Below are 24,345 nucleotides of genomic sequence, written 5' to 3' on the forward strand. Positions count from 1 at the left end.
TTCTACAGGGTTGCAGGCAAGCTGGAGCCTATCCCAGCTGACTATGGGTGAGAGGTGGGGTACACCCTGGACAAGTCGCCAGGTCATCACAGGGCTGACACATAGACACAGACAATCATTCACACTCACATTCACACCTAAGGTCAATTTAGAGCCACCAATTAACCTAACCTGCATGTCTTTGGACTGTGGGGGAAACCGGAGCACCCGGAGGAAACCCACGCGGACACGGGGAGAACATGCAAACTCCACACAGAAAGGCCCTCGTCAGCCACTGGGCTCGAACCCAGAACCTTCTTGCTGTGAGGCGACAGTGCTAACCACTACACCACCGTGCCGCCCAGTGAGCAATCCTTCATCAACTAAAAGATCAGGACAGTGTTGCTGAATTGAATCTGTGGTGAACCTACTGCATGCGATCAACACAGCAGCTCAAAGACAGCAGCAGACAGAACCTTTGGAGAGCGTCAAAAGATTGCCTGTGATTGCATGTTTGGACTGTTTTGTCCTTGGAGCTGTGCTGGCTCTTTTATATCCTCCACCCTCCCTCTGTACCTAATTAGTCTTTGGCTGTAGCGTTAATAGTGGCTACGATTAGACTTGATTTATTCTTCTGTGTCGGAATAAATGGAGACTCAGCAGCCGAGGATTTGTATGCACACAGGGTAGCTGGAGAGCTACAGTTCTAAGCAAAGAAAGAAGGTTTCTAAATTGGTGCGAGAAGAATAAAGGACAAAGGATTTTGTGTGTCTGTCTCCACAAAGCTTGGGCTAAACAGCACATGCTTTGTGCTTTGTGTGCGAGTGGCTCAAGCTGTCACTGGGTGCCTCATCACTCCCCTCCATGTTTTCACGAAGGTCTGTTCTCTCTCTCTCTCTCTCTCTCTCTCTCTCTTTCTCCAGTGAGGTTCTGTCTTCTTTTAATAATAGCAGAATACAGACTTCAAGCAAAATTCAGTCCCCTTTCTGTATCTCTTCTCTTTTGGCTGAATAATCAGTTAGCAGTTTGAAGGAACAGAAATCACTTTTGAATGTGTACATTTTTATATGTTGAACATGAACAGGTAATTGCTTTAGGATGAAGCATGCCTTCAGTGGATCTCATGTTTGAGTGGAAAGTCTCAGCTGAATACTGTAAATTTGTACCTGCTGTAATCTAAAAGACCGTCCTGTGATCATCCTAGTACCCATCTTCACAATATACTCATACTGAACACTAGGGTATTAGGCAGAAAAAGAAAATTACTAGTCAAAAATAATATTTTATATAATCCTGATGAGCGCCGCAGGCGCGAAGTCCCTCTAAGGGGGTCTGGGGGCATGCCCCCCCAGAAAATTTTTGAAATTTAGACTTCATTTCCTGCATTCTAGGACATTTTCAGGGTGAAATGGCGTGTAATTTTTGATCAGAAATATTGCATATTTTTACTTTGTATTTTTTTCAGTTTCACCCCTGAATGTATCAGATGTATGTATGGTGTTTGATTTGGTAACAAAAGTGAAAAGAAAATAAACAACAATGAATTGTATATAATCTTTTGATCTAGTTACAGTATTGAATAAAAAAAACCCCAACAGTATTCTATTTTACGTGGCACAAATTAAATCGCAGAATGTCTGTCACTGACTGTCATCCATAATATTTTGACCAAACTACTCAAAAATTAAAATTAACTTTGAAAGAACGGGAACTGAGTTTCTTTGGTTTACACAAAGATTACAGACGTCTAGGGGCCTGCAATAATCGGTCTGCTGCTGCATCAAAGTCAAATTCCTGACGAGCTAACTTTTCGTAGCTTTGTCTGATAAGCTGCTCCAGCCTAACTATACTTAATTTTGTTCTCAACTTGGTTTTGATCCTGTTCTGAACAGAAAAGACTCGCTCAGCCTCTGCATTGCCAACAAGCACACATATTGCCATTGACATGAGGTGAAACATGCTTGGATAGAGCCGCTGATTTGGCATGTTTGGACCTCCAAATATCTTCATCATGAGCTGAGTTGGTCTTGCAAAATGACCCTCTTCCTGCCATTCATCATCACCATCTGTTGAGAACCTGTTCTGGTATACTAGTCGCTTGAAGACAAGAAATTCTCCTCTTGCCTGTCTGAGGGTCGCTATCCCAATCGATCGGACGGCGGCCCCCCCCCCCCATGTGGGGGGGGGGGGGGCGCCTCCGCGGCTGGAGGCTCGCAGGCACCTGCTAGGCGCCTCCGTCCTCCTAAACCCAGATGCGCCTCGCGCCTCTCAAGGCTCTCTCCCCTGACCTCCCGACACGCGCCTCCTGCGTCACGCCGTGCGAACGCCTCGGCCCACCCCCCGCGGACGCGCGCGGCTGCCGGTGGATCCTTCCACCCTGGCTGCCCGCGCGCACCCTGGACTGGGACGAGACAGGGTCGCGGCCACGGGCGTGAGAGGCTCAGGCTGAGGCCGGGGGTCGGAACGACGAGAGGCGAGGGGCCGCCTGAAGGGGAGGGCCCCCTCTCCCTTTTTCGAAAACCCCATCCGAACGCGACCTCAGATCAGACGAGACGACCCGCTGAATTTAAGCATATTACTAAGCGGAGGAAAAGAAACTAACCAGGATTCCCTCAGTAGCGGTGAGCGAAGAGGGAAGCGATGAAATATTCTGATTTTTCATTTCAAGTTTTCAGTATTTTTCATTTTAAACTGTGTTTCTTACGATTTGTAAATGATGGCGGAACATAACTGGATTTATCGGATGACATGTGGGAGTATTCATGTGCGAAAATTTTCGGCATTATCGTCCGTTTCAGTATCCGTCTGTGTGTATACTTGCCCGTTGAAATCGGCAATCACCTGTCAAATTTACGGGTGGACGGGTCTCTGCCTAATACCTTACTGAACACCCTTTCAACACAATTAGTTTTGTTGGATGTTACAATATCCAGTTGTAGAAGAGTAATGATTAATAATCCAGCTAACTTGTGTCGCCCAGAAGAGGATGGGTTTCCTTTTGAATCTGGTTCCTCTCAAACTTTCTTCTTTGTGTCATGTCAGGGTGCTTTTCTTTGACGCTGTTGCCTCAGGCTTATTCATTAGGGATCTAAATATAAATCTGCATCTGGATTTCTGGTGTGTTACAACAACTAGTGTTAAAAGCACGATGAACTAAATTGAATTTGAAACCCGATAATGCCATTAGTTGTCAGTGGCTAAGAGTCCAAGAGAATAAATGGTCCTGCTCTTTGAGTTGGAAAGACATAATTCTTTCCTCAGAATTATAGTAGCTAATTGTTGGCATCTGTGAACTCATGCATTTAGTGATTGAGATTGCTTTTTTCAGTGAGTTGTATGGTTATCTTACTCACAAGGACAAAATACCATCAACATTCCTAATATTAATTTGTTAGGTTAGATCATTTTAGCCTTCCTGGTCTGCTGCTGCTGGTTTGTTTGAACCACAAAAGCTTTCTGGATGCTTTCTAAGTGCTTAAACATTTTCTGAAACCCCTTTTGAGTTGCTGAAGTTGTTAGTCTGACTGGTAGTGCTTCTGAAATCATGGGGAAAAGAGTCTCTGCTGGTATGGATAGACAGTTTTCTGAGAAAGGTCAGATTATTTTGCAGTAGCTTGACAGAAACTACACAAAAGACTGTAGTGTTAAATGTATGCTATTAGTGTGTGTTAGAAAGTGTGTGTGGGTGAACATTTCTCTGAGCGCTGAGTGATTTCCCATGGTTAAAGGAACAGTCCACCGTACTTCCATAATGAAATGTGTTCTTCTCTGAATTGAGACGAGCTGCTCCGTACCTCTCCGAGCTTTGCGCAACCTCCCAGTCAGTCAGACGCGCTGTCACTCCTGTTAGCAATGTAGCTAGGCTCAGCATGGCCAACGGTATTTTTTGGGGCTGTAGTTAGATGCGACCAAACTCTTCCGCGTTTTTCCTGTTTACATAGGTTTATATGACCAGTGACATGAAACAAAGTTCAGTTACACAAATTGAAACGTGGCGATTTTCTATGCTATGGAAAGTCCGCACTATAATGACAGGCGTACTAACACCTTCTGCGCGCTTCAACAGCGCATTGATACCTTCACTCCTGAGTGCAGGTATCAGTGCAATATATATATATATATACACACACACACACACACACCGGGGCGGCACGGTGGTGTAGTGGTTAGTGCTGTCGCCTCACAGCAAGAAGGTCCAGGTTCGAGCCCCGTGGCCGGTGAGGGCCTTTCTGTGCGGAGTTTGCATGTTCTCCCCGTGTCCGCGTGGGTTTCCTCCGGGTGCTCCGGTTTCCCCCACAGTCCAAAGACATGCAGGTTAGGTTGGCTGGTGACTCTAAATTGACCGTAGGTGTGAATGGTTGTCTGTGTCTATGTGTCAGCCCTGTGATGACCTGGCGACTTGTCCAGGGTGTACCCCTCCTCTCGCCCGTAGTCAGCTGGGATAGGCTCCAGCTTGCCTGCGACCCTGTAGAAGGATAAAGCGGCTAGAGATAATGAGATGAGATATATATATACTGTATATATAAACTAGAAAGTATTTTTTGAAAACTGAAAGTAATTTTTGCAAGGCTGTGTGTTCATTTGTTGTGAGTCAGTGCCAATGCTGCTGCTGCTACTACTACTACACACACACACACACACACACACATTCTTCACCTACCATTCTGTTTTCCCTCCTACACCAGTGATTTATCGTGGTATGAAACATGGTGTAGAGATAGTGAAGAAGCACACTTGTTTACTGGATGAGATTGACAGTACAAGCATGCACACACTCATTCTGTGATTAATGTGCTGATGCACATTTCCCCATGCCATGGCATGGGTGCTGCGTTAGACTAGGTGTACATTTGTTTGTGTGTAGAAGTGCAGTAGACTTTGGACTCCCGAGTGTGAAACTCTGTTTTTGTATACGATTATATTTCTTCGCTATTTTAATGCACCTGATGAATCCGAAATGCTACAAAATGCCGTTTTGTTCCTTTCAAATATCAAATTCAGTGAATCATAACACTAAATGTATCCTGTATTGATTTAGATGTCTGCTTGTCTGCCTAAAAAAAGGCTTTTTCATTGAATTTACTAAAAAATTTACTAAAAATGTAAAATTTCTGGGCGGCACGGTGGTGTAGTGGTTAGCGCTGTCGCCTCACAGCAAGAAGGTCCTGGGTTCGAGCCCCGTGGCCGGCGAGGGCCTTTCTGTGTGGAGTTTGCATGTTCTCCCCGTGTCTGCGTGGGTTTCCTCCGGGTGCTCCGGTTTCCCCCACAGTCCAAAGACATGCAGGTTAGGTTAACTGGTGACTCTAAATTGACCGTAGGTGTGAATGTGAGTGTGAATGGTTGTCTGTGTCTATGTGTCAGCCCTGTGATGACCTGGCGACTTGTCCAGGGTGTACCCCGCCTTTCGCCCGTAGTCAGCTGGGATAGGCTCCAGCTTGCCTGCGACCCTGTAGAAGGATAAAGCGGCTAGAGATAATGTGATGTGTGATGTGTGAAACATGGTGTAGAGATAGTGAAGAAGCACACTTGTTTACTGGATGAGATTGACAGTACAAGCATGCACACACTCATTCTGTGATTAATGTGCTGATGCACATTTCCCCATGCCATGGCATGGGTGCTGCGTTAGACTAGGTGTACATTTGTTTGTGTGTAGAAGTGCAGTAGACTTTGGACTCCCGAGTGTGAAACTCTGTTTTTGTATACGATTATATTTCTTCGCTATTTTAATGCACCTGATGAATCCGAAATGCTACAAAATGCCGTTTTGTTCCTTTCAAATATCAAATTCAGTGAATCATAACACTAAATGTATCCTGTATTGATTTAGATGTCTGCTTGTCTGCCTAAAAAAAGGCTTTTTCATTGAATTTACTAAAAAATTTACTAAAAATGTAAAATTTCTGGGCGGCACGGTGGTGTAGTGGTTAGCGCTGTCGCCTCACAGCAAGAAGGTCCTGGGTTCGAGCCCCGTGGCCGGCGAGGGCCTTTCTGTGTGGAGTTTGCATGTTCTCCCCGTGTCTGCGTGGGTTTCCTCCGGGTGCTCCGGTTTCCCCCACAGTCCAAAGACATGCAGGTTAGGTTAACTGGTGACTCTAAATTGACCGTAGGTGTGAATGTGAGTGTGAATGGTTGTCTGTGTCTATGTGTCAGCCCTGTGATGACCTGGCGACTTGTCCAGGGTGTACCCCGCCTTTCGCCCGTAGTCAGCTGGGATAGGCTCCAGCTTGCCTGCGACCCTGTAGAAGGATAAAGCGGCTAGAGATAATGAGATGAGATGAGATGTAAAATTTCCAGATCTGTCTACTAACAGTTCCCAAGTTCATGTCTACAATCCCTTTCCTGTTTAGTTTCACTGTAGATACCAATTTTTTTGATAGTAGTTACTGAATAACATGCTTTAAGATCAATAGCTAAATAATAATCAGGATGTTTAAGGGAGTTTAATCCTATATTTTTTAATATAACTTACTTTTATGTACACTCTCAGAAAATAACGTACATTTCTGTACCTTTAGGGATACAATGGCTTGTTGCTGGAGCAGTAACATCTAAGGTACTTATTTGTACCCTTTATATACTGCTTGGGAACACCAAGCACCTTTTTGGGGCCTAAAAAGGAACACATAGTTACCTTGAGGTCTAATAATGAGCCCTACATGGTGCATTAGTGTAGATTGTACCATGAGGTACAGAAATGGACTCCGACTGTACTCCTATTTCTGACAGTGTACAGTATGTGTGTGAAATAGAGCTGTAGTAAGCAACATCTGAATTGAGATTTTCTCAATTCTAGGAAGATATGACATTATAAAGTGACAAGTAATTGGCTTGAATGATTCCTTGGATCAATTCTATGGAACGTGTGGTCTGATATTTCAGTTCTGCACTCACAGCTTTAATTCAGTCCTTTAATTAGTTCCGATTTATTGTTTGATGCACAAAAAGGAAAGACAGAACTTATAACCATACATGGTTTGGTCTTATCTCATTTATGACCTCTCATTAAATGTGTATAGAGATTTTATGGAGTAAAATAAAACTTTGTGCATTGCCGAAATTGTATTTAACTCCTACTGTAGGCTGCAGAAGCATTTACAGTTTGGCTACTACCATTTCTCATAGGAAAAAAAAAATCAATAACAGTAGCAGTTGCTATATGCCAACAAGAGACAAAGTACAAGTGACTTGTCACTTGCTATTATTAAGGTAGGGTTTGGATACTGATGAATCATGGGAACAGGGATGAACAGAGACATGAAGTAATGAGATAAAACGGTTCAGGTTGTCTTCAAATGGCCCCTCATAATACAGTCTCAGATAAATGGATGAAAAATGGTCATAAATGGTGGTTCCGATTATGTGCCAGTGCTATACAGTTACAAGTTCAGATCCAGCTGTCATAGCACCACATCTGAGCCCATAAGGAAAGCCTCTAACTTTCAACCATTTTATCAGATTGGATTTTACATTGCTTTTAAGCCCCAACACATAATAGTGTCTGTGCTTTATCAAGCCCTGTAGTTTAATGAGGCTGAAAAGAATGCCTGCAAGGAATGCACTGCGTGTTGGAGAGAGTAAGGCTTTTTTGATGTTGCGAGGCGTCCCAAATGAGGCATGTAATGCCCCTTCGCAAAACAGATGAAACCCCTCTGCTTAGTACAGATAAATGTAAATTTGAGATTGAGATTGTCATAGAACGTTTCTTGTTCATGAGAATTATGATGTCTGCCCTAACAAAATACAACATTGACAAATCTCTTTTTCTGTGGAACTCCATGTAGTGGAAGATCAATTCCTCTGTCTTCACTTCCTTACTTGCCTCTCCAATATGCCTCAAACACTGCATGCTGACAAGAAAATTTGGCCAACTGCAAAGGAATCAGAAAAAATGCTTTGAAGAGACTTTTTTGTGGAGTTTTTTTTAAAAAAGTACTTTTCTGCTTCTCTGTAGGATACCTACAGGGGGCTCCAGAAAATAAACCGTCAGTTGCAATGACAGGCCATTTTTTAAAGTACTTGTCATAGTGTTGTGTAATATATCAAATTAAAAAGCGTGAAGATCTGAATTGAAAACTTGTTTAATTTTGTAAATATATCTTAAAAAAAAGTTATGAACATTTGAAAATCCAGGTGTTTTATAAAATTTCCATTTCTGTCGTTGCCCCGGTCACAAACCAGCAACCATTTTCCATTGGTTTAATTTTCCATTCATGAGAAAAAAATTCAATCAGAAATTAATAGATCAAAAAGCCAGAAATAAATAGATTTAGAGTTTTGAGTATCAGGGTGGGTGGCACGGTGGTGTAGTGGTTAGCGCTGTCGCCTCACAGCGAGAAGGTCCGGGTTCGAGCCCCGTGGCCGACGAGGGCCTTTCTGTGTGGAGTTTGCATGTTCTCCCCGTGTCCGCGTGGGTTTCCTCCGGGTGCTCCGGTTTCCCCCACAGTCCAAAGACATGCAGGTTAGGTTAACTGGTGACTCTAAATTGACCGTAGGTGTGAATGGTTGTCTGTGTCTATGTGTCAGCCCTGTGATGACCTGGCGACTTGTCCAGGGTGTACCCCACCTTTTGCCCCATAGTCAGGTGAGATAGGCTCCAGCTTGCCTGCAACCCTGTAGAACAGGATAAAGCGGCTAGAGATAATGAGATGAGTATCAGGGTAAGAATTACAGATAAAGGCTTCTTCTTGTACATCACACTTATGCGCCGCCCTAGAAGGCTTAAAAGTAATACATCACTGAAATTGGTCCATCCTTTGTGTTTAAACATAAAAGCCAGAATTGAGCGGGTATGTTCACTTTACATTGTGGACACCAAGCATTGTGGACATTCAAACACTGCTCGAATGCACTGCGTTTCAGAGGGTCAAACTTTTGTTCATTCTCTTCAAAACAGTATTACTGATATTTATACACCTTCTCATTTTTCTCCTTGAAAAAAAAATATATGAAAATCATTGGTTTTTAGGAAGGATACAAAATTTTCCTCAGTGATCCGATCTTTCGCGGGCACTAGACAGCAAAATGTTCAGCTGATTTTATTGGAAAAGCAAGTCAACATGAGGGATTCGACCACTAGGTGGGAATCATGAGTTTCAAGCTGACTGAACCAATAGTGAGTGAGGTGGAAGCAACAACAAAACACATGCCCTGTGTTCGAAATCGCTCACTCATTCACTACTCCCTACTCTCTATATCGGGAATTATTATATAGAGGACTATATAGTGTGCGGCACGGTGGTGTAGTGGTTAGCGCTGTCGCCTCACAGCAAGAAGGTCCGGGTTCGAGCCCCGTGGCCGGCGAGGGCCTTTCTGTGTGGAGTTTGCATGTTCTCCCCGTGTCCGCGTGGGTTTCCTCCGGGTGCTCCGGTTTCCCCCACAGTCCAAAGACATGCAGGTTAGGTTAACTGGTGACTCTAAATTGACCGTAGGTGTGAATGTGAGTGTGAATGGTTGTCTGTGTCTATGTGTCAGCCCTGTGATGACCTGGCGACTTGTCCAGGGTGTACCCCGCCTTTCGCCCGTAGTCAGCTGGGATAGGCTCCAGCTTGCCTGCGACCCTGTAGAACAGGATAAAGCAGCTAGAGATAATGAGAATGAGATGAGATGAGGACTATATACTGAGCTCATTGGTAAAATGAAAAAACGCTTTCGGACACTAGTCTGTCACGTTGTTATTTACATCATTACTGTCGCACAATTAAAACGTGCCAGATCAGCCAGGCGGTGGATTTTCAAAATAATAAATACATGCATGTATTTTTGTGATAAATCCATATTATATTGAGCGCATTTCCCACATTAATCAATACAAAATACCTGTATCTTTCAGTTTTTTTGTAAATCAAGGTTCTTCTTTGCTGCTGCCTTTTATTAAATCAAATTTGAGACTTTTTATTTGATTTCTTTCAGCGTGCCCGCAATGCATGATGGGATATATTGCTTGGTTAGTGACCATCGGTTGTACACTACTTTTCGTGATGCATTGTGGGATAGTTTGAGTGCATTATATGGGGTGTAATAATCCTCACTATCGTTTCAGACAGCACTACAAATTGGTGTCAGTGCCCTATATAGTGAGTAGGGAGCAATTTCAGACACGGGTATGGACCGGTGATGAATATTACTAAAAAACCCAAGATGGTGGCGCCTGTGAATTTGGTGTATTGCATTACACAATGTTAAAAAAAAATTTAAAGTAAAAGCTCATCACAACGCTGCACAAAATTAACAATGTATTCCATAAATATGTTATTTATTCTTGAATCGACACTAGTTTTATGTAGATTAAACAAAAACATGCTGTCCTTCCATACAAATGTATGGGAGGTTCATCAGCGCAGCGATGCACTGTCAAGCTTACCCTCAGATATCTGTTATTACCCCTAAGCTGTTTGATCTCCATGGCTGAAAATCAGCCGAGCATGGGTCACTTAGTATGAGCCAGAAAGTACTGCATGCTGACCTCAGCGTATGGTGTGTAATTTTGAAAAAGGAAGGCCGATCTGTTTTATGAAAGACTTGCCTTTGAAATGAGGATGAGACTGGGAATTGCCATGATGGATAATACTGTATATCTAGATATTGGTGGTCAGATGGATTGGCTTTGTGCGTGAATTGCTTCATTTTGCTCTCTGGATCATGCTGTCGGTTTTAGCTGCAGCTTCTTGAAAGAAATTATACAAAGCCAGTGCGAAATAAAAAGCACCCTCAGTGTCTGTCTGTGAAAATGAAGACTGGTGTAATGCAGCCATGTGGGATGCTTAATATTCAGGTGCACATACGACAGATATTCAGACATGCCAGCCAGGTCTTCCTATGCGGGAGCCTTGTAACACCTATGAACCGTGTGTCATAAGCTTTTAAATCGTTGTGGCTTTTCCTACCACGTGTATTCACTTGGACACAGACAGATAAGAAAGGATGCAGACAGAAAGAAATCTCATTACCAATTTGGAAATGATTTTGCACAGATCTTTTTTCCTGGCATGCAGGAACAAGACACTATGGGAAATCTCTAACCCTGTGGCTGTCAGCAATGGGAGGTTGGTTTCTGATAGCTCCTAAGCAGATGAAACAAAATGTATCTGTGAATAAGACACAAGCGTTACTAGCACAACCCTTTCTAATTACTTGCCATCCTCAACTGATGACCTTTCTTCCAATTTATACAGGCCTTTGAAATGCATTGGATAATTAAACAGAATACATGGTGGAGATTGGAATTGACTTGCTGTTTATATTGGAGGTAGAAAAGCACTATATATAAAAAAATAGATATATATTTGAAAATGGTGACTTCTGAATGATTGGATTAGGAGTCGGATTACAAATACAATACTATTGACAGCTATTGTTGAGGTTTTTGCTCTGGGTGGCTTATATAGGTGAGCAAATGGGAGGCCATCACTGAATAAAAATAATACTGAATAAATAACAGATGCTTATTTGATTAACACAGGGATGTAAATCTATCAGCAACCATAAAATCTGAACTACTGGTGCAGTTAAACAGGATGCACATGCAGGAAACACTTGGTCTCAAATATCCAAAAATACAATCCAAGGTCCATGATGGGGAAAATAAAGCTCACAAAGTCAACTTGAAAACAATCGATTTCACAACAATATTTTCTCAAACTAAGGGAGTTCATAAGAAGTGCTTGATGTCCTGAACTAAACAAAGAGCTATTTCTAAGCAATTTATCTCTCTTGGATACTTTATTCTAAGCACATACTGTACACTGGTATTTTAGTCAAATTTGGAACCATATCATCACTTTTTTACATTATCCATCAGCTTTTCTTTCAAATCGCAGGCTTTCCAAGTCCCTTATAAAAATGATCTCAGTTTGTGATTTGACATCGGTGGTGGAAATTTTCATTTACTTGCCCACAGTTAAATAAGTTGCTGATATGACAATACAGTATATTATCATTTTAGTCATAGCTGTCTTTTTATTGTTTCTTGACTTCATGCTACATCATATTGTCCTTCCCGTGCCACGTGGTGGCGCCGATCTCTGTTTCCATAGCCCTCGGCTTCTCGCCTATTACATAGCTAGGGTTACAATGGGGGGCTAGTCCTCTGGTAACCGCGAGAGTTTGACTCCTCACTCACATCTGTATTGCAGCGTGCCTTGCCAGATGGCAGTAGGTACCATTTTTATGATAGTCTTTGGTCGACTTGACCATGAGTAGAACTCACGATCTCCCGATCGAGACACGGACATGCTAACCACTAGGCCAGCTCGTGGTAGAGTAGAGTGGGGGAAAAAGCCCCCCTTAAGGAAAATTCAGTTTTTCTCCAAGTTGAAATGAACCATGTGTTTAGTTTTAATCATAGTTTTTGACAACAGTGACATGAACAATAATGCCACCTAAAGTTTGCCTAAAGTTAATACTTATTTTTTTTTAACAAAAACAAACATTGTGCCAAGGGGGCCTTTTACCCCCCCAGTGGGGTAAAAGGCCCCCTGAGGTGGGGCAATAGGCCCCCTCACTCATAAAAAGCTGTTTGGATAGCAAAAGTGTTTACTTAAGCCTATAATGTGAAAGAAACAAGAAAATATCCCTGAATTAATGAATAGATGCATTATTTTATTATATTTCGCATTTTAATTTCAATTTATTTTAATTTCAATTATTTTTAATATTAAGTTCAAATTACTTGCTTTACTCAACCAGGTAAGCGAGATGTTATTAAAAACTATGTATCTGCTATTCAGAAATGTATGAAATACAGTAATTATGATAAAAGGAAACGATGCCCCCTGGGGGCCATTTACCCCGCCATTAAGGGGGCGTTTTACCCCACAGACTACACTTTTACAAAAAAGGGTCTTACTTTCAAAATATGATTCAACTTTTTATACCTAATGTATTTTTTTAACGTACTGACTTGTCTACTCATACCACATACACAGCTGTGATATCTGACGAAATAGCAGCTATCTAAATACAGTTTTACTGATATCTGAAAATTATATCACTTACCATGAAATTTTATTTCTCTCCGCTGCGTTGCTGATATGCGATCCACAGTGGATATTTGTATATCCCCGTTGTCAAGCCAGTCCATAGCAACAATAGTAGATGGTAACTTTGCACCATCTGGTGGTTATTTTGGGTAAAACAGGCCGGGGGCGTATTACCCTACGGGGGCGTATTACCCCACTCTACTCTATACATCATATTGTATTTGACAAAAAAGGAAAACCAAAATCTGATTCATCAGTCCATTTTCTGTCCATCAGGTTTCTTTAAAAGTAGACGGCCTTTCGATTTCATAAAATTGATGAAATTTAGTTCCCTCTGAAATTTGGTCATTGTGATATGTTTATTTCTGTAATATGTAAAAAAAAAAAACCAGGCCATTCTGTGGCTGGGAAGTTATTTAATTTTAGGGTATTCCTAAGCAAATAATGTGCATGAAATCGCTCGCTTCGTGCACAGGCACGGTTTTAAGGGGTGGCAAAAGGTGGCAGTTGCCACTGTAAAAATATGTCTTGCCACCACAGTTGCCCCCCTATTTTAAAACGAATTATTTATTAAAACACATTTTTGAAATTCAATTATCTATCTACAGAGATACCAAGCCCTCATCTCATCTCTACCTACCGTTATTTATGTTATTTCTCACCCCACCCCACCCCCGGAATTTTGAAATGGTTTCACCCAGAGAGAGACGTTCTTCTGTTATGATTCTTCTCAATGCTCGACTTCTGATGAGGCAACGTGCTGGAGCAATTTACTGTAAGTTATGTTTTACTTTCTGTATATGCTAGGCAACGAAATGAAAGCTAATAGTTTTGTAAAGTGATAAGCTTTAGAAAGTAAACAACTTGTGTGTTGTGTGCTAGCATTACTAGCAGGTCAGCCTAGCTCGCGTTTTCGCCTGTGTGCTATTCAGTTTAGTGATATACTTAATTTGTTTCTTTTAGTTTTACGGAAATCGAGGATGAACACATCTGTATAAGTTTGAAGTCTTCAGAAAAGATCCACAATCTAAACCGTTCGCTATCTGTCTATTTTTTGATACATCGCTAGGGCAGAATAGTTCCATTCATTGCTTGGGAATATACTTTCAGAAAAGATGGTTTAGGTGGTTGAATCCGTTTTCCTTGATGGTACAATAGCCCAATACATACTTGACAAGATGACTTGATTGTGAGTCTTTCTTGAGCGTAAGTAAAAATGATTTCTACGATTTGCATAAACTGCTGCATCGACAACCTATGCCCCCCTCCTGGAACCTATGCCCCTCCTTTGCCACCCTAAGGAAAAATCTTTGGAGCCGCCACTGTTCGCGCAGTTGAGCAGACAGAGGAAGTCCATGTGCGCATGCACAGGTTTACCTGCTTCCGCTTCTTTTTCTTCTTCTTTTGGGTTTTACAGCAGCTGGCATCCAGTGTTGCATTACTGCCACCTACAGGTTTACTTTGAGCGTGCACTGACAGTTCCATCATTTTGTCGCTAAACGAACAGCTGATCACACCGAGGTGCTCGCTGACCGCCGATATTTATTAGTTTGGTCCTGTGTTTCCTTTCCTTTGCAACATAACATCTTTTTTTCTCACTTTCCATTACTGTAGTCGGTCTTTCACGTTTCATTCGCACACTCACAATCTCCATTTTTCTCTCCTGTTTCAAATTTGTATCCCACAATGCCTTGTGCAAATGGGGAAAGCCCACCACGTCATGCATGATGTAGTATCTTGAATGAGCTCACGGTGAAGCAAGAAAAAAATAGCGGAGACTTTCGGGCCATGTGGCTCTAAATTCATTAATTGTTCCTTTGGGAATAAAAAGTAATAAAATCAAAAGTCTGTGATTTGAATTACAGTAGCTTTCGGTCCACTAAACAAAATAACTGGGTGTCGGGGAAAATTATTTTTATGACCTAAACGTGAAAAATCTTTAAGCAGTAAAGAAAGTGCCTGATTAAAAGGAAGGAGTCCAGACATGAATTAAAAACTCCAATGTCGAAGGCTCTAAACAAGAAAAATGTTGAGATGCAAACTGCAATTTTTGTGGTTGTAGAGGGGGTGGTCTTTGGGGTATTTTGAGTCACCAGCTCTGAATACGGCCTATAGTAAATATGATTATGTATTTGGAATTTTATACTTTTGTCAGTTCCATCACATCATATCCTCTTCTCTCTCATGCTTCTATTTTTTTAAATTAATTTTTAATAAAACAGCAATGCCACCACTGGGAAAAGGCAATGAATGAATCACCTCCAGCATTAAGTGCTCACCCGTTCTGTTTTTTTCCCCCTTGGCATCTCTTGCCAATGAACAGCAGGTGCACTACCCAATTCAGCATCTGATTATAGCGTGCACTTCCCTGATGTCCTGTGGCCTGTGGATAACCATGACACCCTGTGCCACACTCATAAATGACCCACGGCACCTGCTAGGGCTCAGAGTGAAAAGGATGCCGCTTTCCTAGGGAGGAAAAATTAATGTCTTACAACACGAAACACATCACACAGCTCCCATGATGGACTGGTTGAGATGATCAACTTTAGTTTTGCCAAAAGGGTTTACTTCTTTCACTCTCTAACTCCATGTGTGTCCTCAAGAATCAAATCTTAATTTCTCAGGATGACCATGTAGTAAATTACTTTGGGAATGAGATTGATGGAAACAGGTGGCCACATGATTATTGTAGTTCGTAGCTTATGTCTGGTTTGTTGGAGAGAAAAATAGAAATATAAGAAGAATGCCTTCCAGCTTTTATTTATTAAAACAAAGATCTTCTTATGTCAGTGATAAAGCCATATGTATGGGCAATTGTGGATGTTCCAGCTCTGTCTCTACTATTTGGTCCAGGTTCTTGAGGTTACTATTGATCTTTATCGACCATGCGGCTGTGGCTTCAGCTTCAGGCTAATCCTGTCCATTGCTTCTTCCGCTGACATTTTTATTTCCTTGCCTCACCTTTATCGAGTAGGGCCATAAAGCAAGCCTTCAAAGAGCTGCTGTCCTCCCAGGCTCTTGGTAAATCACTCTCCAGCCCAGGCACTTTATGGTGTAGGTACACAAGTACTGACTTAAGAGTATCAAGGAGTCATCCAAAGGCCATGCAACTACAAAGATGTTGAACTTTTAAGAAAAGCCTTTACAACCAGCACATGGCAAGACACCATCATCAAAGAAAATCAGTCATGTTGAAACCGTACTCTAAAACTGAAAAATAAATTTCTGGTTCATTATTAATTCTATCAGAATAGATTTAGCTTTGAAGCTGCAAAAGCTGTTTCAAAGCAGAATCCAGATGCACCCAGCAGACATAATATGGCTGCAGACCCTGTGGCACCAGAGAAGGGGGTAGTGACTTTTTGAGAAAGCTGGAGAGAATGGTGGATGAAGAAAAAAGGGCTTTTTTTTTTTAGCTTACACTGACCCATTTTCCTGAAGCAACCATATCACTGAGGCAATCTTTCTCTTTCAGTCACTTCTCATTTTGCTCTACGTATGCAGCTTTTTTCTGCCAAGCCCATCAACAGTGGCAATCATTTACTGTCCATCATCCCTGATACACTTACCTCCCTCTGAGTGCTTTATAGCATTCCTGGGAATTGAGGAATATTGATTTAGGAAATGATCATTCTATTTCATGATAGATCATGTGCTTATTTCCGAGTGCGTATGTTGTCTTATGTGCATGTATATCAATAGAATTAATTGAACTCTTTAAAGAGGATATATTATGAAAAACCCACTGTTTCAGTGCTTGTGCACATACATTTGGGTGTCTGGAACCTACAAACTCTGAAATAAGACAATCCAGTCAATTTCTTTTGTTCTGCCTATTTCAGAGAACATGTGCTTCAACAAGCTGTTCAGATTTGGCTCCTCTTTCTGTGTCACAAGCTCATTAGAATTATGCCACCCCCTTATTAGAGTATCTCTTCTCATGGCTTAAGAACTTCCTTTGTGAATGAATATTCATGAGGAAAGTGTTACCTGATTTTTTTGGAGGAAGGGGGTGAGCTGTGACTCATTATCATTTAAAGGAACAGACACTCAAATCAGCCATTTTGAACAGGACAGTTTCGACAGGGTGAGAAGGGAGCTGTGGTGCTTTATCATTCACATACATGTCAACCTTTGGTCAATCAAACCTGTATAACCAACCTCCAAAATCCGTATTTCCCTTATAAAATCCGTATAAGATGCAAATTAAAATAATTTACCTAAAATTTGAATGATAATTAACAATGATATATCCCAGTTATGCCCTGTGATGACCTGGCGACTTGTCCAGGGTGTACCCCGCCTTTCGCCCGTAGTCAGCTGGGATAGGCTCCAGCTTGCCTGCGACCCTGTAGAAGGATAAAGCGGCTAGAGATAATGAGATGAGATGAGATATCCCAGTTACTTTTTATTCAATATTAATAACAATAAACCTTCAGAATGAATACAAAGCTCCAATGTTTGACAAAAACACAAAGTGTTATCAGCGTAGTTACGAAGGAAATACTTCGTTGTTTGGAGACAGGTTTCACCGAGCGGCTATTATGCGCGAGACTTCATATTAGCCACAAAGTCAGGAAAATCTGTTCGTAAAATTACATTATAATGACCAAATACAATGAAAAGTATTTTTCCAGTCTCACCTGTGAAAGGTAATCCCATGTGATCTCGTTTGGACGGTAAACCTGTTGGTACAGTTAAACGCAGCACATGAATGAGGCATCTTTATTCTCGGGCGAGGATGACATATGATTCTACGCAGAAGCCGGCGTCTATGACTTCACGGTTGGTGGGATTCTCGCAGTGCGGTGTGCGCATGATCAAAAGTGGAACGAAGTCTCGCTACCACAAGATAACGCGTGATTTCATAAGACTCTTTACTGGCTGTCTGTGGTGTACAGTACGTTTGTAAATGTTATGCGTTCTTTTATCATCGTGGGAATTGATTATAGCTCTAAATAAATATTGAAGTTTTTTTTAAAGAATCCGTATAACTTTATTTATACGCCCGTATACGATGTTTATTGAATCAAATCCGTATAAAATACGGACATTCCGTATAGGTTGACATGTATGCATTCAGTGCGTTTACATGGACATAGAGAAAATCGAATTTCTGCCGTAGCTCAACTGAAATCGAAGTTCTAAATGCCATGGAAACACCTTAGCTCGGCTGAAATCGAACTGGATTTCTCGTAATCGAGCTACGCGACCTAGATTATGTGATTGTAGCCGAGCTACTTAGTGCATGTAAACCCTATTGAGCTACGTAGTTGAGCTACTTACTTCAGCACTGCCCCTTCCGGAAGTGACGAGTGACGAGACCACAAGCGGGAAACACAACAGCCTCGGTCGGCATGACAACAGTAGTAGAAACGTGCACTTCTGGAGCAATGAGGAGATAGAGTTCATGCTCATTCAGCTTATGGAGTTGAATAAATATATATATATATATATATATATATATATATATATATATATATATATATATATATATCGATGTTGCTGTCCTCGTCGTCGTTCTTCTTGTGAACACGGAACTGATAACTTTGTTTATACTCTTGAATAGCTCTTCTTCATGATGACAACTGGAAGTGTACCAACACGATGGGGCGTGTAGCGCCACCTGTGGCTCGGGTGCACAATGTACCTCACACAATAGCTCGATTTCCTTGTGTGCATGTAGGATTGGATTTCTCTGGCACCCCTGCTGGGACCCTTAGCTCGATTACCGACAGTAGCTCGATTTGGATGTGCATGTAAACGCACTGATTGTGGTATTTTGACCAAATCATGTCACAGACATTTCATTAAGACCCTAGGGAACTGTGTCAACTTGTGGAAATGGGTTATGTCACCTTTAAAACCAAACAAAATCCAAAAAATAAACACCATTTGCCGATCACGGTAAGTGCCCTCATGTCCCCCCAAAAAACAATTTATACATTTTAAAAGTTATGATATTGATAAAAAATAGGCTTACCTGGCTGCAGCCATTTACACTGAAACCAGATATCCACTTATAACGTGCACATGCGCCAGCTTGCGTGCAACCTGCGACGAATGCTCCTCATCCTTTTTCTCTATTTTCTATTTTTCCTACTTGTCTTATCTTTGGTTTTTTTGCTATTTTTCTCCGTTACCATAACACTGTAATCAAGCCACTATGAGGGTTGCAAGAGTTTTCGTGTTTTTGCTCGCAGTCGCAAAACTTTTTTTCAGCGCAGTGACACAACAACTCCATGCTGCCCACATTGTTTACACCAGGGATCAGCTGATCGAACCGAAGCTGGCTGCTCTAGTGACAAGACTGGATGAGATCCCTACGGTAATTTGGCGGAAAACACACAGAGGATGCAGAGGAAATAAGAAGCTATGGAGGAAGAGGGTGGCTTTGAGACAACGGAAGCTTATTGAAAAATCTTATAAGCTGTGTCTCCCCTCTATTCCCAAGGGACCTCACGTTCCCCATGATGATAAAGTGGACGAGCTGATGACACTGGCCCAGAGTCAGACGGAGTATCAGGAGTGTAGTTTAATGTGCTTCATGGAGACATGGCTGCACCGGGATGTTCCTGATGACAACGCTACAATCAAGGGCTTCCACATAGTGCGTACGGACAGAGACTGCGCCAAGAGCAATAAGCATAAAGGGGGATGGCTTGCCATTCTTTTGAACAACCGGTGGTGTAACCCAGCTCACATCACTGTGAAGGAGCGCATCTGCAGCCTGGATGTTGGAACTGTGTGTTGTCAGACTTCATCCATATTATCTGCCCAGGGAGTTTTCTAATGTTATCATGGTGGCTGTTTATGTTCCCCCTTCTGCAAACCCGAACACTGCTTGTGACACTATTCACTCTGCAATAGCCCGGCTACAGACACAACACCTGAGTGCATTCATTGCTATCTCAGGAGACTTTAATCATGTTAATTTGGGCAAAACACTTTCCACTTTCACCCAATTTTTGAACTGTCCTACCAGAGAGGGAAGAACAATAGACCTGCTGTATGCTAATGTTAAAGAGGCTTATAGCTCTCCCTCCCGCCACTGGGCAGGTCAGACCACAACCTGATTTACCTCTCCCCCTGCTATGTGCCTCTGGTGAAAAGACTGCCCACCACATCAAAGATAGTGAGGAGATGGACAGACGAGGCCAACGAGACACTGCAGGGATGCTTCGAGGTGAAGGACTGGCAGACACTGTGTGATCCCCACGGAGACGACATTGATGGGCTCAGAGAGTGCATCACGGGATACATCAACTTCTGTGTGGACACCATTGTCCCAGCTAGGACTGTCAGCTGTTACCCCAATAACAAGCCGTGGGTAATGAAGGACATCAAAGCCCTCTTAAATGAGAAGAAGAGGGCTTTCAGAGCCGGCAACAAAGAGGAGGTGCGAGGAGTACAGCGTGAACTGAGAGCAACGATCAGGGAAGCCAAGGAAAAGTATAGGAGGAAGTTGGAGTGGAAACTCCAACAGAACAACATGAGAGAGGTGTGGAGTGGAATGAAGATCATCACTGGTTACAAGCCAACCAACAGTGACGGAGTGGATGGCAATGTGGAAAGGGCGAATGAGTTGAATCTTTACTTCAACAGATTCGATGGCGTGACCCCAACCCACCACCACCACTCTTCTGCGGGATGGCTACAACCACACATTTCACATTCTCTCCCCTCCCCCGCCTTTTCTTGCCCAACCTCATCCCCATTTCAGGACCTCGCTCGCACCTCCTCAACAGACCCCCTGGCTGAGCACCCCCCCCAAGAAACACCTTCATCCCTCCCCCACCCATCACCTCCACACCGATCATTAGCGAGGAGCAAGTGAGAAGAGAGCTGAAGAGACTCCATGCAGCAAAATCAGCAGGCCTGGATGGTGTTAGCCCCAGGGCCCTGAAGACCTGCGCCCTCCAGCTAAGTGGAGTACTTCAGCATGTCTTCAACATGAGCCTGGGTCTTCAGAGGGTCCCCGTGCTGTGGAAGATATCATGCCTCATCCCTGTCCCTAAGAAGCCACGTCCCAGTGACCTCAAAGACTACAGGCCCGTGGCATTGACATCACACATCATGAAGACCCTAGAGAGACTCATCCTGGAGCAGATCCGGCCTATGGTCCAACCACTTCTTGACCCCCTTCAGTTCGCCTACCAGCCCCATCTTGGAGTAGAGGACGCAATCATCTACCTGCTCAACAAAGTCTACGGTCATCTGGACAAGCCAGCCAGCACTGTGAGGATCATGTTTTTTTATTTCTCCAGTGCTTTTGACACCATCCGGCCAGCTCTGCTGGGTGAGAAGTTGACAGCGATGCAGGTGGATGCCCTACTGGTGTCCTGGATTGTGGATTATTTGGCTGGCAGACCACAGTACATGCGCTTGCAGTGCTGCGTGTTGGATAGAGTGATCAGCAACACTGGGGCTCCGCAAGGGGCTGTCCTTTCTCCTTTCCTTTTCACTCTCTACACCACTGATTTCAACTACTGCAAAAGTCTGCAATCTTAGACTGTCCTTCCCACCCTCTACATGAGGAGCTGATCAGCCACAGGAGCACATTCAGTAAACGGCTGATTCTTCCATGCTGCACAACTGAGAGACACAGGAAATCATTCCTACCTGTTGCAATCAAGCTGTACAATGCCACTGTATTACTGTGGTACACTGTCTTTACCATGTATACTGTATCCTTAACTCAGGTGTAATATATGTATATAGGAATCACTGTATATAGAATCATTTCATTTTGCTTTTACTTAAGTTACTGAACTTATTTAAATTTATTTAATTTTATTTTAGTTATTCTTTTTTCAGACAATTTTATCTTCTATTTTTAGACATGTTTACTTCTTCTCTGATTCAGGAGCTTGGTAGCAAATTTGAATTTCCCTCCGGGCATTAATAAAGTAATTTTGATTCTGATGATGTAACTGGCACACTAGTACACCATATACCTTTGTTACACAGAGCCTTCAAATTAAGGCTTCTAATTCTACAACCCCGATTCCAAAAAAGTTGGGACACAGTATAAATTGTAAATAAAAATGGAATGCAATGATGTGGAAGTTTCAAAATTCCATATTTTATTCAGAATAGAACATAGATGACATATCAAATGTTTAAACTGAGAAAATGTATCATTTAAAGAGAAAAATTAGGTGATTTTAAATTTCATGACAACAACACATCTCAAAAAAGTTGGGACAAGGCCATGTTTACCACTGTGAGACATCCCCTTTTCTCTTTACAACAGTCTGTAAACGTCTGGGGACTGAGGAGACAAGTTGCTCAAGTTTAGGGATAGGAATGTTAACCCATTCTTGTCTAATGTAGGATTCTAGTTGCTCAACTGTCTTAGGTCTTTTTTGTCATATCTTCCGTTTTATGATGCGCCAAATGTTTTCTATGGGTGAAAGATCTGGACTGCAGGCTGGCCAGTTCAGTACCCGGATCCTTCTTCTATGCAGCCATGATGCTGTAATTGATGCAGTATGTGGTTTGGCATTGTCATGTTGGAAAATGCAAGGTCTTCCCTGAAAGAGACGTCGTCTGGATGGGAGCATATGTTGCTCTAGAACCTGGATATACCTTTCAGCATTGATGGTGTCTGTCCAGATGTGTAAGCTGCCCATGCCACACGCACTAATGCAACCCCATACCATCACAGATGCAGGCTTCTGAACTGAGTGCTGATAACAACTTGGGTCGTCCTTCTCCTCTTTAGTCCGAATGACACGGCGTCCCTGATTTCCATAAAGAACTTCAAATTTTGATTCGTCTGACCACAGAACAGTTTTCCACTTTGCCACAGTCCATTTTAAATGAGCCTTGGCCCAGAGAAGACGTCTGCGCTTCTGGATCATGTTTAGATACAGCTTCTTCTTTGAACTATAGAGTTTTAGCTAGCAATGACAGATGGCACGGTTAATTGTGTTCACAGATAATGTTCTCTGGAAATATTCCTGAGCCCATTTTGTGATTTCCAATACAGAAGCATGCCTGTATGTGATGCAGTGCCGTCTAAGGGCCTGAAGATCACGGGCACCCAGTATGGTTTTCCGGCCTTGAAACCTTATGCACAGAGATTCTTCCAGATTCTCTGAATCTTTTGATGATATTATGCACTGTAGATGATGATATGTTCAAACTCTTTGCAATTTTACACTGTCGAACTCCTTTCTGATATTGCTCCACTATTTGTCGGCTCAGAATTAGGGGGATTGATGATCCTCTCCCCATCTTTACTTCTGAGAGCCGCTGCCACTCCAAGATGCTCTTTTTATACCCAGTCATGTTAATGACCTATTGCCAATTGACCTAATAAGTTGCAATTTGGTCCTCCAGCTGTTCCTTTTTTGTACCTTTAACTTTTCCAGCCTCTTATTGCCCCTGTCCCAACTTTTTTGAGATGTGTTGCTGTCATGAAATTTCAAATGAGCCAATATTTGGCATGAAATTTCAAAATGTCTCACTTTCAACATTTGATATGGTGTCTATGTTCTATTGTGAATACAATATCAGTTTTTGAGATTTGTAAATTATTGCATTCTGTTTTTATCTACAATTTGTACTTTGTCCCAACTTTTTTGGAATCGGGGTTGTAAAAAAAATCCCCAGGTGCCACTGCGCTCTCTCTCTCTCTCTCTCTCTCTCTCTCTCTCTGTTCACTGCTCTAGATGGGTTAAATGCAGAGAAAGAACTTCACTGTGCTGTAATGTATATGTGCCAAATAAAAACTTCTATTTCTAAAAATCTAATTTGAAATCTTCTGTAACCATGTGATTTTTACTGGCAACAAAATATGCAAATCAACAGACTTCACTTTTATAAATCTAACTTGGCGAGATAACATTTACGCAGCACTGACCCAGATACTAGTAAACAATATTCATTGTCATAACAATGCGATTCTTGCCATCTAAAAAGATCGCTTTTCTCAGTGAATAAAAACAAACTAAAGCATGTCACATAAAAAATACATGGAAATTTTTTGTTTTTTTTTTGAAAACACACACACACACACACACACACACACAAAACAGCAAACAAACAAACAAACAAACAAACAAACAAACAAACAAACAAACAAACAAACAAACACCTTCGCAAGTAGCCAGTGATGGAGCGTTTATAGGCAGCAAAACAGCTTCTCAAAGGCTGGGTATGAGTGTGCTCACTGTTTGTGTGTGTGTTCACTGCTTCAGTGATTGGTTTAATTTTTACACCCAAACTTTTGATATTTGGGGATCTTCAGGGTTGTGTCCAAAAATTTAGAAGCGATGTGTCCACTAGGTCTCAGCTTCGGTAAGTCATGTGGTGGGTAAATGATGTCACAATCTCGGATTCTCTTGTGTAATTTGCACTCAGAGTGCAATATTTG

The 24,345-nt window shown here is 42.1% G+C and overlaps 1 protein-coding gene across 1 annotated transcript in view; it reads left to right on the forward strand.

The window, feature by feature from the left end:
* thsd7aa (thrombospondin, type I, domain containing 7Aa) overlaps positions 1-24,345 on the forward strand; it is a 292,211-nt gene that overhangs the window by 94,372 nt on the left and 173,494 nt on the right. The gene's annotated exons all lie outside the window — the stretch shown is intronic.

This window comes from Neoarius graeffei, chromosome 22 (genome assembly GCF_027579695.1).
Source record: "Neoarius graeffei isolate fNeoGra1 chromosome 22, fNeoGra1.pri, whole genome shotgun sequence".
Classification (NCBI taxonomy): Eukaryota; Metazoa; Chordata; class Actinopteri; order Siluriformes; family Ariidae; genus Neoarius; species Neoarius graeffei.